The following is a 20,000-nucleotide window of genomic DNA, read 5'->3' on the forward strand; positions in this document are numbered from 1 at the left end:
GACGCCGGGAACTTTGGTGGGATAGAAAACCCCAAGCAGAGGGCAAAAAGAGTTCCAGAAGAAGAAACACTGCTTCAAGTCTTTTATGGGAGCGCTGGCCTCTTCGTAAAAGAACTGTTCATTTGGCCTGAGAGGCGGGGCCTAGCTATAACAACAATGATATTAGATATTATAGCAGCCGTGTACTGCCGTGGCGAATGGCCGCCGCAGCGGACCCCTGTGGGAAGTTTAATAAAGCAAATACGCTGCGTTAGATCGTTATTAGGTTTTATTATTAGTAGGATTACGCTCCTTTCTGCCTGGAAGCCATGGACGTCCATCTCGGGGATTTGTGGTCTTGGGTTTCTCAACTGGTGGATGGAGACACCGGCCGCTGCCCGGGGTCGGCGGTTCGATTCCCACGGGGGGGTAAACTCATACCGAAACGGTCTGCACTCTGGGCGGGGCTTAAAGATACAGGAAACGGAAGAAAACCATGCCACCAAATGATGGCCGTCTGAGGCTGGGCAAGGTCATTCCTACAGCCCAGGCCTGTGCTGAAGCTCGGTGGGTTAACGTTATATGCCAGTTTTATCTGACACAGTGTACAGACAAGCATATTTTCATTGACTGGATCAAAATGCTGCCAAAAACTGCGCTGGTTTTATGAGATGCCATCTCCCTTCCGCTCCTTTGACAACGAACGTTACAGTCCACGCCCACTAACACATGCCTGCTTTGTTTACATCCGGCCATTAGTTCAAGTTCAAGGTTTCTATTAGGAGGAGGGGGCTACAGGCTACATGCCTTATTTCAATCTGGGAGGGGTGGATGCTATCTAAAAGCTAGCTGGCTAGTTCTAATGCTAGTTGTGATGTCTAAAAGCTAGCTGGCTAGTTCTAATGCTAGTTGTGATGTCTAAAAGCTAGCTGGCTAGTTCTAATGCTAGTTGCGATGTCTAAAAGCTAGCTGGCTAGTTCTAATGCTAGTTGCGATGTCTAAAAGCTAGCTGGCTAGTTCTAATGCTAGTTGTGATGTCTAAAAGCTAGCTGGCTAGTTCTAATGCTAGTTGTGATGTCTAAAAGCTAGCTGGCTAGTTCTAATGCTAGTTGTGATGTCTAAAAGCTAGCTGGCTAGTTCTAATGCTAGTTGCGATGTCTAAAAGCTAGCTGGCTAGTTCTAATGCTAGTTGCGATGTCTAAAAGCTAGCTGGCTAGTTCTAATGCTAGTTGTGATGTCTAAAAGCTAGCTGGCTAGTTCTAATGCTAGTTGCGATGTCTAAAAGCTAGCTGGCTAGTTCTAATGCTAGTTGCGATGTCTGAAAGCACAAAAGAAATATGGCGGAGCTGCTTGGTTCTGTGTGAAAGTGCAGAGGGGGCCTAATGGTGGATCTTCTTTATACCTGTTTAGACCAATATTGTGGGATATAATATAATATTTTTTATATATATTTGTATATTTTATTATAATATTTGTGTAAAAGTGGCTTATTATCATTCACACACCGATGGCGTCTGCAGTCATGCAAGGTGCCAACTGCTCGTCGGGGAGCAGTTAGGGGTTCAGTGTCTTGCTCAAGGACACTTGCGACACACTACAGGGAAGAGCCAGCCTTGAACCGGGAACCTTCCGATTCCCAGGCGACCGCTCTACCTCCTGAGCTAATGCCGAAATAGTAGACAGCTTGGAACTTATTGAGATCAGTTGAAATAGTAGACAGTTTGGAACTTATTGAGATCAGTTGAAATAGTAGATATAGTTTGGAACTTATTGAGATCAGTTGAAATAGTAGATATAGTTTGGAACTTATTGAGATCAGTTGAAATAGTAGACAGCTTGGAACTTATTGAGATCAGTTGAAATAGTAGACCGCTTGGAACTTATTGAGATCAGTTGAAATAGTAGACCGCTTGGAACTTATTGAGATCAGTTGAAATAGTAGACAGCTTGGAACTTATTGAGATCAGTTGAAATAGTAGACAGCTTGGAACTTATTGAGATCAGTTGAAATAGCATACAGCTTGGAACTTATTGAGATCAGTTGATAATAGTAGACAGCTTGGAACTTATTGAGATCAGTTGAAATAGTAGACAGCTTGGAACTTATTGAGATCAGTTGATAATAGTAGACAGCTTGGAACTTATTGAGATCAGTTGAAATAGTAGATATAGTTTGGAACTTATTGCGATCAGTTGAAATAGTAGATATAGTTTGGAACTTATTGAGATCAGTTGAAATAGTAGACAGCTTGGAACTTATTGAGATCAGTTGAAATAGTAGACCGCTTGGAACTTATTGAGATCAGTTGAAATAGTAGACCGCTTGGAACTTATTGAGATCAGTTGAAATAGTAGACAGCTTGGAACTTATTGAGATCAGTTGAAATAGTAGACAGCTTGGAACTTATTGAGATCAGTTGAAATAGTATACAGCTTGGAACTTATTGAGATCAGTTGAAATAGAAGATAGTTTGGAACTTATTGAGATCAGTTGAAATAGTATACAGCTTGGAACTTATTGAGATCAGTTGAAATAGTAGACCGCTTGGAACTTATTGAGATCAGTTGAAATAGTAGACCGCTTGGAACTTATTGAGATCAGTTGAAATAGTAGACAGCTTGGAACTTATTGAGATCAGTTGAAATAGTAGACAGCTTGGAACTTATTGAGATCAGTTGAAATAGTAGACAGCTTGGAACTTATTGAGATCAGTTGAAATAGAAGATAGTTTGGAACTTATTGAGATCAGTTGAAATAGTATACAGCTTGGAACTTATTGAGATCAGTTGATAATAGTAGACAGCTTGTTTGGGAATGAAAGTCTTCATATCTAGCTGCAGCTGCGGCCTCTGATGTCCAGATCTGATTTAGTAAGCCTTACACTGCCTGAAAGCGTTGTCAAAACGCTGTAAAAATGACACTGGATCTGTGATCTGTGTGTGTCTGGGGGAAGGGGAGGGAAGGGGGGGCTGTTGGTCCCAGACATTAATAATCCATCCCTAATGCCTCCCCCCAGGACAGAGTGCAGCGAGGGACCAGACATCAATAATCAAGCCTTAATGCATCTCCACTTCCCGCTCTGGAAGAAGGGCTGCAGACTAAATAAACGGCCTGCGCTGCGGCCTGATTGGTCGACAGGCGCAGACCTGCAGCTCCTGAGCTCTGCAAATAAACGCAGTAATGAAGGGAGATTGGGATCAGAGGTGGGGGGGGGGGGGTAACGGGGCGGGGTGGAGCAGAGCAGAGCAGAGCCAAGCGGAGGGATAGACTGACTATAAACCTCTGATTATTATTTACATCAGGATTTATCAGTCATGTGACTATGACCAATTTCCGACGTTCAAATAATTTTCAATAGGCTAGTATTGTTTCTGCACTGCACTTCCCACAGAGCGCCTGTCAATCAAACAGTGTGGGCGGGGCTTGGCTTTTCTGTTGATCATCATTAGGGATGGGGCCGATCCAATCCAATATCGGTATCAGGTGCCGATATGGAACTAATTCACGGATCGGATCGGAATTGAAAAAAAAAAAAAAAAAAAAAAAAAATTGCAATTCCAGCACACAGCTGGCCGTAATTTGTGTAATAATGTATAATAGTATCCTTCTTTGCCTTGTATATTTTCTTAATTTTGTCTGCTTTTTGCAAGGTATATTTAAAAAAAAAAACTTTAATTGGCCAAATCTTTGCCTATACTGTATATTCAAGAAAAATATTGGTATCGGCATAATATCGGTATCGGCAGATATCCAAATTCAGGTATCGGAATCGGATCGGAAGTGAAAAAAGTGGATCGGTGCATCCCTAATCATCATCATCATATACGATTTCGGTGTTCTACTTGTTCAGACTGAAAGGTTTAATGAGACATAAAGACAGAGATTCAACTTACAAACAATTCAGCAGCAGGACTAGTCTTTTATATAGAGAGCCAAAGTGAACGTCGCTTCCTGCTTCGGCACTGTACCAGAGATTTTCATCCGCCATTTATTTTCCCATTGACATTTCGTAAAATGCTTATAAAAGTAGTTTTACTTTTTCAAACCAAACGGTTTAAACGATTTAAAGAAAATGTTTTTTATATATACATAATTTATACATACACATGTATATATATATATATATACATGAATGTATATATATATATATATATAGAGAGAGAGAGAGATAGATATATAGATATATATATTAGGGATGTTCATTTTGAAAAATTTCCATAATCGATAATCGGTGAAAATTAACGATCAATTATCGTTAATTTTAGACAACGTGTTCTCCTCAATGAACTCTTTATTTCAATGTGTCTCCTCTCCAACACTGCTGTCCCCGGCGCATGCCGGTGTGAATTCCCCATGTTTAAAACAGTTTTGTTGGCACAAAGGCCCGTGCCCAGCCAGAAAACTAGAGACTATATGAAGCTCCACCTCACGTTAGTCGGCTGTGCAATGGAGTGGGGCGAGGAGGAACAAATTCCACCCTTTTTTATAATAACAAAATCGATCCAAATTCCACAGGATCGATTCCAATCCTTAACGATCAATTATCGATTTTCGACAATTGATGAACATCCCTAATATATACCGTATATATATATATATATATATATATATATATATATATATATATATATATATAAACAGAGGGGGGAGACTGTGCCATCGTGGTTCCCGTTGCAGAGAGCTGCAGAAAAGCCTTCACACTAATCAATATTATGATGTTCAGCGTTATGACGCAGGAGATGCAAACGTTTCAAAGTACATCACAAACTGTCTATTTTGCTGCAACTCAACAGCGCTGCTTAAAGGCCGTTTCACACCGGTGCGGATCTCCGTGCGAATAATCGGCACAGACATTCGCAATTTTCTTTTTTAATTAGTTGTAATTGAAGCTTGCACACCGCGGCCGAACATTCGTGCGGCATTTTATTTTTCCGGATAGACATTGACGTCCGCGGATTTCCGCCTGCGGAAAATACGTTTGACCAATGAAATCCTTTGTTTACAGCTGACGTCATACCTCCACTACTCTTGCCGAACCTCATCAATTTGGTTTCTCAACATCCAATTTTATATGACAAACACCATGACGATCAACACCGAAATTAAGGACAATAGATCTTCAGATCGCCCAGCAGCTGGGATTCACTGAAGATGGTAATGTAGCTGAAACGAATTCCTACTTGCTAACCTTGTAAACCACTGTTGTAAATGGATGGAGCTAATGTTAGCCACTTGTATCCAAATGCTAACTAGCAGTTTAACATCAAAATTGGGGTCCGCTGCTCCTGCCTCCATTTCACTGAAATGGACGGCAATTTCACTGCCTCCAGTTGCTTTTCATGGCTCGTCTCGCTGCTGTGTCTGTCTGTCTGTGTCTGACGTTAGCCGACTGGTAGCTAGCTTGCGCAAGTAGATGGTGCTGTCCTACTAGACGGGAGCCGGGGAGGGACCTTAACTACTGGTTACACTGAACACTGTTTTTCCGCTGCGGAAAATTAATGTGGGACTGCGAATAATTCGCACCGGACCTGTGTGTATAGGTTGCAATGTGGAAAATTCGCACGGAATTTCGTACCACATTCCGCCTCTGCATTCGCACCGCATCTGTGTGAAACAGCCTTAATGCAGAACCTTACTTCCGGGGAACTGTTGAGAGTAAAGAAACTGGTCCATTGGAGTGAACGGCGACTCTTCTAGAGACCTTATTCGCTAACCCCGGACAGCGCCATATTGTTGACATACCGTCCTGCAGCTGACAACTATAGTAACGGCCTTATTGTCGTTTCTGTTCCATTACAAAATAGCGATAGTGATGACGGCAATAAAAACCCCAGAGTTGTTGTTTGTATGCTGCCGTAATGCCTGTAATAATAAACAAAAGAAAAAACGAGGTGAAGAGACTTTGCTGTGAGGAGCTGTCAGAAAGTTTCACCTGTCTCTCTCCTAACTATCCACACATCTCCTGTGCTGCTGACGTATCCCCAGTCTCACTCCCTTCACGTCTGAGGACGGTAGAGATAGAAACAAACCACGGGGACTTTATTGCTGTCATTACTACAGCCGTGTGTAACGCAGGTCACCATCCGAACACAATTGGAATGATACAGGTAACGCTAACGGCGGCTAGCTTCCTATAAACTCTGCTCTTACATAGGCTGTCACTTAAAGCGGCTGCGTTATGTCAACAACATGGCGGCAGTGGGCGTGCCCGGACGTGAGTGACGTCAATGGAATAAGGTCTATATACACGACTCTGTGCGAGACTAGTCGCAGCCCTACTCCTTACTTCCTGCTTCCTATTTTCTTTCGTCGTTTCCTTGCATTCTCCCCTTCCTTCTCTTCTCTTTCGTCTTTCTCTTCTTATTCCCTTCCTCCTCCCTCTCCCTCCTCTGCTTGGTGTTTCCCTCCCTCTCTCCTTCCCCTCCTCTCTCCCTCTCTCCCTCTCTCCCTCTCTCCCTCCCTCCTCTACTTGGTGTTTCCCTCCCCCTCTCTCCCTCCCCCCTCCCTCTCTCCCCCCTCTCTCTCTCCCTCTCTCCCTCCCTCTCTCTCTCCCTCTCTCCCTCCCTCTCTCCCTCCCTCTCTCCCTCTCTCCCTCCCCCTCTCCCCCCTCTCTCTCTCCCTCTCTCCCTCCCTCTATCTCTCCCTCTCTCCCTCCCTCCCTCCCTGCCTCCTCTCCTCGGCTGTGTTCCCTGGCCGTCCCCTGCGGGGCCCCTCCTCTCCTTGGGGGCAGGGCCCCTGGGTGCCTGCTCCACATCCCCGTGTGCCTCTCAGGGCCGGGCGGGGAGGCAGGCTGCAGCCCAGACTTTCTGGCTCCACTCTGCCATTGTTTGCTGGGCTGCTGTGCCTCGGCCTGGTCCCCGGCTCGCGCTGCATTAGCATGAGAATACCAGGAGCCCTCTTCCTCGCTGCATCCTCTCCTCCTCCTAAGGCAGGCATGTCCAACGACCGGCCCTGGGGCCAATTGCGGCCCGCGGACTGATTTTAAGTGGCCCTCGGCTTGTCTCTCAAAATATAGCCTACTATATTTGGCCCTCCACACAGTATTGGTTAATCAAGCAAGTTCAATTGGCATTTTTTCCCTTCACCTAAAGGTGCGTTCACACCGACCTATTCAAGTTTTTCGCTGGCATCGAGTTTACATACAAAGCCAATGCAAACGAGCGATTGAGCGTATGAGCAGCGCTATTCTTACCAGCATCACTTGGTCCATTTCAGGAGCTTGCTGCTGGGAAGTTGCGCATCAAAGTCTTTCATAAAAAGTAGGCTAGTAGCCTACGTTATTACCTCGCAGGCTCGCAAGCATTGTGGACTTCTGTGGGCACTACTCTCTCTTTAAATATCTCTCTCTTTAAATCGATGTTTCTCATCTCCTCCCGATCAGAAATGTCTGCTTTTCTTTTCGCATGCCAGAGATGATGGATTATTATGATTATATCGCCTGTTCTAGAGCTTTCTAGCACACATCAGTTGACCACAAACAGGCAACATGCGTCGCAAACTGCGGTAAAAAACCCTGATTGAGACCCATATTCCGAATGCGCTGTATACATGATCAAAGAATCCTCCGAAAACCCGGATAATACTGGAATAACCCAGATGTCTTAATCGGAAAATGCTAAATTCGGAAAAAGGGCAAATTCGGAAAATGCAACTGGAATATGCTGTTTACATGACCCTTATCAAATTCAGAATATTGTCATTTTCCGAATAATAGTGGAATATTGTGTGCATGTAAACGTAGTCATTGACAGCTGATTGACAGGCTGACAGCTGACATGAAGTGAAGTCTGTACTACCGGTATAGAGCTCGCGTTAAGAGCACGCTGATAGGCTTAGCTTGTAAACAACTACGGTGGCTCGTAGTGGACAAACATCACGACATTGCGCAACGTTATAGCCCCCAGATGTCCGTCGATTATTGTGCCTGTTGACGAGCGATTTAAACACAGCGACCGAGCGATTCCAAAGGGTTGAATCGAGCGACGGAGAGAAAAATAAATATCTCGGTGTGAACACAGCTTTACGATGACAGCACTATCATACAGTTTGTACAAGCACCAAGTAGGAACAGCACATGCAGAACTAATGTTTTCAGATGGTCAACAAAGAGTACAATTATGTGATTTTTAATTTTATTTTATTCATAACTCATATGATGTGAGAAGCACCCATGCCCCCCCGGCATTTTCACATGATCTAACCTGGCCCCTGTTTCAAAAAAGTTTATACACCCCTGTCCTAAAGCTACAGCGAGACGCAGTGGCCGCTGCATGTAGTGCAGCTGGTCGTACGGCGCGATGTGGGAGTGGCCCACTTCACCCACCACCCCCCCCTTTCTGCCTTCTCCCCTTCAAAACAAGCACGTGTGTGAGCGAACCAGGAAGAGACGTTTTTAAAAGGCTGCAGGCTATTTTGTAGCTTTAGGGGCACTTTACACGAGGACGGTTTCCTATGGTGACGACGGGGAATTATTGTATCGTTAGTGCCTCCCTTTTACATTTCTCATCTACATTTGAACATTCATTGAATCGACAGGGTCGCTTCCCTGCTACAAACTCACTGTGCAACATCATCTGTATTGCACTTGGTATGAAGTGTAACCCTGTTAACTGCTCGGTCTAGTAAATGCCATGAGATGCTGCCGCAGTGCCGTTGGGCAAGGCACTCTGCAGTAACAGGTGTGACTGTGTGTGTGTCAGGCAGGGGGCAGTGAAACGGCAGACTGCCGTGTGAGCAGAGCTGCTGCTTTCTGTTTCTTATCAATATACCAGCCCCTCCCCCTCTCCTCCCCCCCTCTCACTCCCCTCCTCCCCCTCTCCTCCCCCTCTCCTCCCACCTCTCCTCCCCCTCTCATCCTCCCCCAACAGCTGATGGAATGCTGCTGTGAGCCAGGTAATGGAAAATACTCCCCCTACCCTTCCCAACACACACACACGTAGGTGCATGCACACACACACACACACACACACACACACACACACACACACACACCCCTCACAAAATCAGTGCGCTGACAGCAGCCTCCTGTCCTGTCCGCTAACTAAACCCTGTGAGGAAAAACAATATCTCAAGCTACACAATGCAACTTTTTCTCCTCCAGACAGGAAGTGCACAGTTAGCCCCGCCCTCCTCCCCCTAACCCACAACCTGTCAGTCATGGTGATGTCATCAGGGCAGTGACGGGACGGGACCATCACCCGTCAAACTGAATCAGAATCAGCTTTATTGGCCAAGTACGTGTGTAGACACACATGGGATTTGACGGTTTACGTTGCTCTCAATGTACTTACACAGGGAGAAAAAACATATCAATGCAAGCTCAAACAGACAAGGACAGCAAGTTTACAGAGGTGCATAAAAGAAGTTAACTGCTATTTACAGTATATACAATAATAAGTGTGACGTAAAGTGTCCGTTATAAATACGTATCTAAGAAAAAAAGAATCCATGCAACGTAATGTTAATTTACCGTTATAAATATCAACAACTAGACAACAGGTATCACAGCTGGTGGGCTTCATGGAAACAGCACGACTCGAACTGGGCAACCAACCATGACATCAATCTGGTCATTCAGGGGCATTTTATTGCCACATAAGTAACGTAGCGCACAGAGCTAACAGCTAGCTAGCTAACGCCGGCTTTCTTCTTCTCTCGGTTAATAGGCGGGTCGCTGACACCTTCAAGGTGCTTACCGCCACCTGCTGTACAAGGAGGTTGGTTACTTGTACATGCAACGGACATACATCTATCCGTTTAGAAATTCAGTCCATTTTGTGACGGATCAGTGTGGCCACGGCCTTAGCGTTTTGTATGATTAAATATGTGCAGCTATTTATTCAAATGCCATACCTAGCTTCTGAAATGTGTATAGATTTATGTCATTTCGCTTTCGGTTGGAAACATCGTATAAAAATGGCGGTATACACTGGAAATTCCGTTACTGCCAAGGAGCCGTTGAGCAAGGCAGTGAAGCCTCAGCAGCAGCAGCAGCAGCACGCTTTGTGGAAACAGACTGGAGCTCAGTCAACTTTCCCTGGAGACCGAAAGCTTCAAAACACTAAACGCAGTTATAACGCGAGCACATATTGGCTGTCTCTGTCCGTGTGTGTGTGTGTGTGTGTGTGTGTGTGTGTGTGTGTGTGTGTGTGTGTGTGTGTGTGTGTGTGTGCGTGTGCATGTGTGTGTGTGTGTGTGTGTGGTCTGGTCACAGAGTGGACTGCCTTCTTCATCCTTCATGGAGCTTTGGAAACTACAGGAAGCTACAGCCAGGCCACAGAGCCACGGACGACACAGCATTATAGGTGGTCCAGTGTGTGTGCGCGCGCGCGTGTGTGTGTGTGTGTGTGTGTGTGTGAGTGTGAAAGAAAGGTGTGTGTGTGTGTGTGTGTGTGTGTGTGTGTGTGTGTGTGCGTTAGCGTGTGTGTGTGTGTGTGTGTGTGTGTGTGAAAGAAAGGTGTGTGTGTGTGTGTGTGTGTGTGTGTGTGTTATTGCACAGCTGACTTAGTGAGAACTCATTTGAGTTTTATACCTGGGAAGTGAGGGCATTTTGGCCAGTCCACACTTCCTCACACACCTTCAACGGGCTGTTTGAAGGTTAAGACTTGGTTTTAAGGGTTAGGTTAGAACTGGGTTTAGGTTAGTTAGGTTTAGGTTAGAACTGGGTTTAGGTTAGTTAGGTTTAGGTTAGAACTGGGTTTAGGTTAGTTAGGTTTAGGTTAGTTAGATTTAGGTTAGAACTGGATTTAGGTTAGTTAGGTTTAGGTTAGAACTGGGTTTAGGTTAGTTAATGTTAGGTTAGAACTGGGTTTAGGTTAGTTAGGGTTAGGTTAGAACTGGGTTTAGGTTAGTTAGGGTTAGGTTAGAACTGGGTGTAGGTTAGTTAGGGTTAGGTTAGAACTGGGTTTAGGTTAGTTAGGGTTAGGTTAGAACTGGGTTTAGGTTAGTTAGGGTTAGGTTAGAACTGGGTTTAGGTTAGTTAGGTTTAGGGTTCGGGTTAAGGCATTTAGTTGTGATGGTTAAGGTTAGGGTTAGGGGCTAGGGAATGCATTACATCAATGAATGTCCTCACTAAGATAGCTGTACATACGTGTGTGTGTGTGTGTGTGTGTGCGTGTGTGTGTGTGTGTGTGTGTGTGTGTGTGAGAGAGAGAGACAGAGACAGAGGGTGAAAGTAGAATAAATAGAAAGACAGGGGCATAAAGATCGACAAAGAAAAACACAGATGACAAACACAAAAAGATGAAGGAGAGACACGCAGAGAAAGACAGGAACAGAGACAGACAGACAGACAGCGTTAAACTCTGTCTGTCTGTCTGTCTCTGTCTCTGCGGTCGGACAGTTTAAGCTCTGAAATGAGTTGATGTCCCTGGCGTTAGACTTCCAAATGTTCCACACAGACATGCTCAAAATGTCTGCTAAAAATAGAGAGAGAGAGAGAGAGAGAGAGAGAGAGAGAGAGGGACACACACAGAGAAACGGAGAGAGACAGACACAGAGAGAGAAAGAGACAGAGAGAGGCAGACAGAGAGAGAGAGAGACACAGACAGAAAGAGAGAGACAGAGAGGCAGACAGATAGAGAGACACAGAGAGACAGACAGAGAGAGAGACAGAGAGAGACAGACAGATAGAGAGACACAGACAGAGAGACAGAGAGAGACAGACAGACAGACAGAAAGAGACAGAGAGAGACAGAGAGAGAGAAGACAAAGAATGAAATGGAGTGATTTGGAAAGGATAGTGGAATGACAAGTTAAGGCAGAAAGAATGGCATCTGATGTCAGACCAAGCTCTGTGTGTGTGTGTGTGTGTGTGTGTGTGTGTGTGTGTGTGTGTGTGTGTGTGTGTGTGTGTGTGTGTGTGTGTGTGTGTGTGTGTGTGTGTGTGTGTGTGTGTGTGTGTGAGAGAGTGTGTGTGTGTGTGTGTTATTGTTCAACTGACACGGGCAAGGTTAACGACGATAGATTTGAATTGAATATTCCACATGTATAATATGATTGAGTAGCGTGTGGAATGTGTGGTTTGACTGGAAGGTTGAACGTTCCTGATATACAAACAGCGATCAAAACAAAGATCACGTGTTGATTTCTCCATAGACTTAGAGTAGATGAGTCATTTTTGGCTCCCTCTTGCCCCCTCTCAGCTGTTTGCTCTCCATGCTGTGCTGGTGCATCTCTTATTCTGTTGTTATTTTGACTGGAAAAAGCAGTCAACACTGTCAACTCTCACTTTTGTAGACCGTTTCCACGGAGCTGTGTTGCTGGGGAACCGTTTGGAACCTAGCTGATGTCCTGTCAGTTACTAGCAAACGCTTGCAACGGGGAAGTATGCTAACATTGCTAACGGCTAACATAGGTCTGGCTAGCTAATGATAATAAGCGTGCCAAAGTCACCCCCTCTCCCTGTCCATAGGATTTCATCCGCCATTCATTTTTCCATAGACCTCGAGTAAAATGCTTATAAAAAAAAATGTACTTGTCAAACCAAGCGATTCAACTATACTTAGAATCAGGGGAGACCATGTCAAATTTGACCCGCAATTTTATTTTTTTTGGGGGGGGGGGAGCGAATTTCGACTAGTGTTTTTGCTAGAAATGCCCATCCCTAATTCATGTAATAAATAAATATACAAATGTCAGTTAGATGGTAATCTGCATGAGAAATAAGAAAAAGAAAAAAATCATTTATAATAATCATTCCCTTATAGTGATCAATTTGAGCCGTCCCAAAGTGATCACTATTAGATTGTCCACTGTATAAATGTGTTCACATTAGCTATCAGTGGTCGTGTTTCCATTACCCTCAGAAATGCGCAAAATCTAAATATTGCAATAGAAATTGGGTAATGGAAACACGTAAATTTCGAAAAACCTCCCAAATATCGCAAAACGTTTTTGCGCTCTCATGAGGTGGTTTTTCAGACGTGTCGATATAGCAGTTTATCGCAAAAGTGTAATGGAAACACATTTTCCGCATTTGCACGTCATGTGACCCATTCTCCTTTGGAAAAGCAGCGGAAAATGAGGGAGAAACGGTTCGATAAGCCGTGGCAAAACCTCCGCAGCAAGTGGAAAACTTTGAAGCAACGCTAGCAGAAAGACGAGTGTTATGCAAAATAAATATAAAATAGATAATGTTTAATGGCAGAAATCGGTCCATGGTGACAGGCTGCCTGTGAGCGCGCATTTGGCACAGCGGCGAGATGAGGGGATGAAAAGCACACACCGGTGCGGTACGTGCTCCTGACTGAAGTGAATACAGTGACTGTGAGTAATACATTACACACATTTCAGGTGCAATGTTATAATTATAATACACAACATTTTGATTATTGAACCAAATCAGCCTTTTACCCCCTCCATCTCTAAATCGGACCAGTTGTAGGCTATTAGGCTACCTTTTTTCCTCTGCCTGTCGCGCTCACTGCATTCACCACAGCCAGCAACATTTTGCGACTCATTTTCTTTTGAATTGATAATCAGGCTCGTTTATATGCGTTGTAACTTCATGTTGTGATTTGCATTGACCATTGGTTGGATTTGAGCATGCAGGGGACGGGATATGGGGCAGATCCCCGTGCGTAATCACTGTGGCAGCTGCTGGTATTGGGAAGTGCGTTCAGGTGTGCGCGCCGTCAGACCAAACTCAACTTCAATGGAAACGCCTACAAGTCGCAATTGTACATTGTCGAAGTCGTAGAAATATCGCAATTGTTTTGCGAAAAACTGTAATGGAAACACAGCTAGTGACTTGTTGCTGGTATGAATCTGTGTCACGAAACATGTGGGAGTGATTTTCTGCAGCAGTCTGTTAGCAGCTCAGCCCGCACTCTGATCAGTCTGTTAGCAGCTCAGCCCACACTCTGATCAGTCTGTTAGCAGCTCAGCCCACACTCTGATCAAAATAGTCCTTATTCTACATTGTGTTAATTTTTTCTAAATTAAATAGTGCTATGCCCCCCCCCCCCACCCACTGACCTGGAACAAGAGACATGATCTCATCCAGGCAGATTCTGCTACTTGTATTATAGCTGAACAATTAATACATCAAATCCAAATCTGAATCACAATATGAGAGTTTTGTCCAGTGTGGGAGTTTCAGAGCTGCATGTGATCTCAGATCCACCAATCAAAAGCTTTCATCAGAGGGCGTCCGGGTAGTGTCGCGGTCGATTCTCTGCCTACCAACATGAGGGTCGCGGGTCCGCGCCCCCCGTGTTACCTCCGGCTTGGTCGGACGTCCATACACGCACGATTGGCTGTGTCTGTGGGAGGGAAGCCGGAATGAGGGTATTTGTGCCGGTCACTGCACTAGCGCCTCCTCTGGTCGGTCGAGGGGGGCCTGTTCGGGGCGGAAGGGAACTGGTGGGGATAGCGTGATCCTCCCACGTGCTACGTCCTGCCGGTGAAGCTTCCCGCTGTCAGGTGAGAAGAAGCGGCTGGCAAGTGCACATGTATCGGAGGGAGCATGGTGCTAGTCTACGGCTCTCCACAGATCGGCAGAGGGGGTGGGGCAGTGACCGGGGCAGCAGGGGGAATTGACAAAGTACAATTAGGAAGAAAATGGCGGGGGGGGGGGGGGGTCAGAAAAAAAAAATCTTTCATCAGACTCAGTGGATCCTGCACTCTCACACAAAAAAAAATCACTTTTCTTTAACCCATTGATACCTGATGCAGCATTTGTGTGTGTATCCCTTTAAGACCGCGAACCACGTCACGCGGTTCGTGGTCTTAAAGGGATACACACACAAATGAGGGATATACGCAAATGCTGCATCAGGTATCAATGGGTTAAACAATTTTAATGTTGTAAAAAATGTAGGCCTATGATGAGAAAACCCTGTGGCGATATGTTTAAATCACAACTACAATATACTGTCAAATAATCACAATGTGATTTAATGTCAATATCTTTCAGCTGTAACTTGTATGGCAGGGCATGACTTCACCTATAACACACACACAGAAACTCTCACACACATTCCAGACCTTTTTCTCATGGTCACACACACACACACACACACAGAGAGAGAGCCTGGGTGTAATCAGCTCTCTTCCTGCTCTCTGGTCCCTTGGTTATTAATCACGTCAGCTGACAGCTCCAATGACCCAATCACAGCCTGCAATTAACAGCCAGGAAGCCTCCTGATTGGCCGGCTCTGCCGTCAGCCTTGAGGTCAAGGGTTAAGCTCCTCAAAGTGGGGGGAAGGGTGTGTGTGTGTGTGTGTGCGTGTGTGTGTGTGTGTGTGTGTGTGTGTGTGTGTGTGTGTGTGTGTGTGTTGCGCGCACACGCGCGCATGTGTCTGAGGTGGATTGGGTAATCAAGATTTAAGAAGTAATCACCGGTGCCCCTCCACAAAAACATAACGTTTGTTTATGTTTTGTGTGTGTGTGTGTGTGTGTGTGTGTGTGTGTGTGTGTGTGTGTGTGGTGGGGGAGAGAGACTGGAGGGGAACAGAAAGCTAACCAGCGGTGTCATTCGTGCGACCACAATAAACATTTAGCAGACGCCAGACGCTCCACACTGCCTGAGCTGAGCTGGAACAGGACTGTTGCTGCGTTCACAATGGTTCACTCATTCCCACTCCTCCCCATACAGTACATACAACAGGTAGTTCTGACCAAGCAATCTGATGAGTCAACTAGACATTTAGGCCATGTCCACACGGAGACGACTTTAGGTGTATCCGCTAAAGTTTTTTGTCATATAGCCGTTTCGTCCAGATGGAACCGCATTCTGGGACTATACGTTCTGGCCGTATACGCTAATTTTTCAAAACGGGTCCCAGAGTGATTAAATCTGAAGACGCCACCCTTGCATTTCCGTGTTTACAACCCATACGCATCTTTCCTGAAACGATGACGCCATAGCCCCACCTCTCTCCACCAGCAACAATAACAATCATGGCAGTAACGTTCGTGCTACAGCAGTGGGGATCTTGCAGCAAAATATAATGCTCCTCTATTACCACCGTCAGCAACAAGTGGACACGGAGAACAGCGTGTAGCCTACAACATCCTCAGGGCTCCACACAGCTGACTCTACCCATCCACCCCTCCCCTCCCTTCATCGGATATTTCCCAGAAGGCTTAGCGGCGGCTACATTTTTACAATAACACAAACAAAATCAGGCTTAACGTGTTAGATAGAAATTATATTTATTTTTAATACAACATGCAACTCTGGAATATTTTAATATTGGACAAAATGAAATGAAATGAAATGGAAACCCTGAGTGTAACCGACATACTCTCTTGCCCTATATATAGCCCTCGTAAATACAACGTGAATAGGGAAGTGAGAGGTTTGAGGAACACGCGGTTGCACTGTGATGTCTGTGATATCCGCTCGTGTCCACTCCAACAAGACTTTAGCTTACTTGACGCGACTTTTTCCAATAAAAACACATTTATGCCATGAGTTTATATAATGTATATTTATGTTGCATCATTTAGCCTGTGCTGTGATGTGCAGGAGCGGCCAATACGCTGGGATGTGTTTGCAACATGTCTAAAGATCATGGAAGTGGATGATATCAGGAATGTCACCGATAGTTAACGTTCTATATTGTAGGCTACAGGGAGACCATCAGCCCTGCTGAACAGCTCTGCATTTGCCTGTATACTGTAGGTTTCATCATTTTATTCATCGACATGGCAAACCTCCCCGCAAAGCCAAGGGTTTAAGCTGCTGCTACAGTGAGATACACATTATAGACTGTGCGCCCCTACTGTAGAGGTTGTATGCCATTATTGACGAGATTGTCTTTCTCTGTTATTCTACAGCGGTTTCAGTGGTTTCATGTGGATACACACATTTCTTGAAACGTTTCCATGTTTATGGAAAACTTTTCTGAAACGAAAAAAAAAAAGATAGCTTCCGTCTCCGTGTGGACATGGCCTTAGAACGTGCTTAAATCAGCGTAACAGGACACCTGTGACTAAGCAGTCTGCTCAAATGAAGAAAAGGCATCATCACTAAAATCTTCCTGTAGCCTGGAAAACCATGGGCTCACGTCAACTCACATTGTGTTTCCTTCTACCAGACCGCCGGGCCTCAGGGGGCTTTCAGAACTGACTAAGTGCACTAGCCAATCAGGGACCTGCCTCATAGTTGACCGCGTAACCGGCCAATCGGGAACGCCACTGGCAAAACGGCAATGGCTGCCCCCGCGGCTCTCCGGCTCGAGCGGTAACGTCAACGTCCGTCGAGTATAAACAGCCATAAGGGCACTTATTGCAGAAATAGACTCAGTGACAACAATTAAACAAGAGCAGCAGTATCATGCAACAGAGGAGTTTCTCTGCGGGAAAATACGTTATTTCACCGTTCTTCCCAGTGGATTTGGTTTTGCCTGGAGCCGACGCTGATTGGGTGAAGGACTGGTTACTTAAGTTCCACCCACTGAAATGACTCTGAAAATAATAATAATAATAATACTAATTTTGAATGGTCCTGGTGGACTTCTCTTGGACTGTCAAATGTTTCCAGGACTGTCTGAAAAACACGCAGCAAGCTGTGGACTTGTTACTAGACGCCCTGGCAGCCTCCATCATGTGCGGTGAGTTGGTGGTGACACGGCGCTACTAGCTTACAAATACATGGGAAGTTTGCCAACGTAGTGGCTAAATCTGTATATGCTGTTTTTCACCACATATCTCGTTACAACAAGACTGAGCTAACACAGCAGTGTTGTGTTCATATGCGTGCTATTTATTCAGTTCGGGGAAATCACGATCTTTAGAAAGCGTTAGCTCAAGTTCGCTGGCAGACTCAACAGGGACTAGTTCTGGTCTCTTGTTGCTAGGTCGTTACCAAGCGGCGTGCTACTTGCTGGAGTAGTAAACCTGCCTTAAAACTCGTTATATAAGGATTTATTATAAACTCACTTCCGGGGGGCAAGAGACGTCACGTGACTGTTCAGCTCTATACGTCTTTCGCGGTAAATAGACCAGTTTGTTTCTATTAGCCAACATCGCTAACGCTAGCATCGCTAACGTTAACGGCTACCTGCTGCCTATTCTTTGGTAAGACACGATTACAACAATTACGTTGCACTGTGGTATACAGGGGAAATTGTATGATACGCCCCAATTTGTAGTGCATTGTGGGTATTTTTTGGTGGACTATTTAGTGAATCAAATTCGGACACTAGTAGAAAATGGTGGATACACTAGAGTGTACTATTTCTGTAAGAGTGACCGGTTTCAGTGTGTGTGTTTCCAGAACCTTACCTGGCAGGCGGCTCCATGGTAGAACAGAGTGGGTGTCGGCGCACGCACGGCCCCATGGGAAATGTAGTGTGGAAGCAGAGGAAGCCGGTCAGACTGGGCCAACATCACACAACCATAAAGCTGTCAGCAAAACACAACACGGGAGAAATAAGCATCAGACAACACATTTATACACATCAGCTGTACTTTCAGAAAAGCATTCTTCAAGAAGTTGGATGGGTTTTGTGGCCCAAACATTTGATTGCGTCCTGGTTTCTTCGTGTTGTTTTACAGCGTGGCTGACAAGCGTCTGTAATAGGGCATTCACAGACTAGTCGACTAGTAAAACCACTAGTCGACACTGTGCTTAGTAGTCGACTAGTCGTTTAAAAAAAAAAAATATATATATTTATTTTTAATTTTTTAATCTTTAACTCATTCATGGCCAGTTTAGGACTGCCAATATTTAGCACAGGCCAAAGATTTTCATAATTGTTGGTCATCTTTCAAGACCCACAGTAAATTATCTATTAGCACCAGAGTGATTTGCAATACCTCAAAATGAAGATGTACGTCTCTGGGTTCACCAGGAAAAAAAAGTGAGCTTTTAGCATGTTCTGTACTCTACTTACATCCATTTATATACACCCTGTTTTCACCCAAAAGGTCTCTCTGAGATGACAAACAGGAGAAAAGGCAATTTCTGTAAAATACACATTCTCAAGCAGAACTCGCTCTCAATTCTTTTATTTTGAACTGTATTGACATCAGACATGTAAATACTATTCTTAATGACACAAATGAAAAAAGAAAAAAAATATATATATATATATATATACACATGAAGTGCTTTTTTTTTACATTCAACAATACAGCAGTGTGAGTGAGTGTGCAGACAGACACACAGACAGACAGACAGACAGACAGACAGACACACCGACAGACAGACAGACAGACAGACAGACACACACACACACACACACACACACACACACACACACACACACACACACGATCCCCCTTCGTTGCGTGATTTCTAACCCCACATAGGATAAGCAATAACCACGCCCTGTGGCGCCGGGATTGGCCAGGAGCAACACTGGAGGGCACGCAGCCCAGCGATTTCATGAACCAACTGAATAGCTCTTGAGAACGGACAGCGGGCTGCTGTGACTGCCTTCTGCCCGCTGCTGCCTAGCTGTTCGTGTGTTTATTTTGTTTTGTTCTGGTCCACCCGTCCTCGTCCATGTCTTCCTGTCCTGCTATTTGATCGTTCCCGTTTTCCCCTCGGCTATTCAACACGTCCTCACCGCCCTCTGATCGATCATTTCCTCATTCCTCCGATGATCAAACGCATCTCTGGATTACTTTCTCCCGTTTTCTCCCGGCTGGCACACAGGAAAGCGACCAGCTCCTGCAGCGCGCCGAGGGGCGTTTCAATGGCGTTTCTCCTGTCTGCACATAGTGCACAAGGAAGCGTTTTTTATCCGTTTTCTGCTTTTCCTCCTGCTCAATTTCAAAACAACAGCTGCGGTATGTGTTTGTTCACGTGTTGTCTTAGATTCTAGGGACCTGATACTATGTCACAGGCTGAGGAAGTGTTTGAACTACGCGCTGCAGTAATAAAAACAAAAACACGTCAAACACGTCATTGGCCCTCTGGGCTATTCCTGATAACACGTCAAAGACGTCATTGGCCCTGAATGAGTTAAGAAAGAACAAGAGGTATTTACACGACATACATGGACTATCATATCCCATATCCCATATCCCCCACAAAGAACATCAAAACACAACAAAACAAAAC

The 20,000-nt window shown here is 45.0% G+C and overlaps 1 protein-coding gene across 1 annotated transcript in view; it reads right to left on the minus strand.

Moving 5' to 3' along the window:
• Nucleotides 1-20,000, minus strand: part of LOC310789497 (bone morphogenetic protein receptor type-1A-like) — an 88,738-nt gene that overhangs the window by 40,783 nt on the left and 27,955 nt on the right. Inside the window, exon 2 of the mRNA XM_083651143.1 lies at nt 18,215-18,334. The gene's annotated coding sequence lies outside the window, so the exon portion shown is untranslated. The remainder of the gene's footprint in view (nt 1-18,214; nt 18,335-20,000) is intronic.

Source organism: Poromitra crassiceps, assembly GCF_964638095.1.
Source record: "Poromitra crassiceps genome assembly, chromosome: 14".
NCBI classification, from domain to species: Eukaryota; Metazoa; Chordata; class Actinopteri; order Beryciformes; family Melamphaidae; genus Poromitra; species Poromitra crassiceps.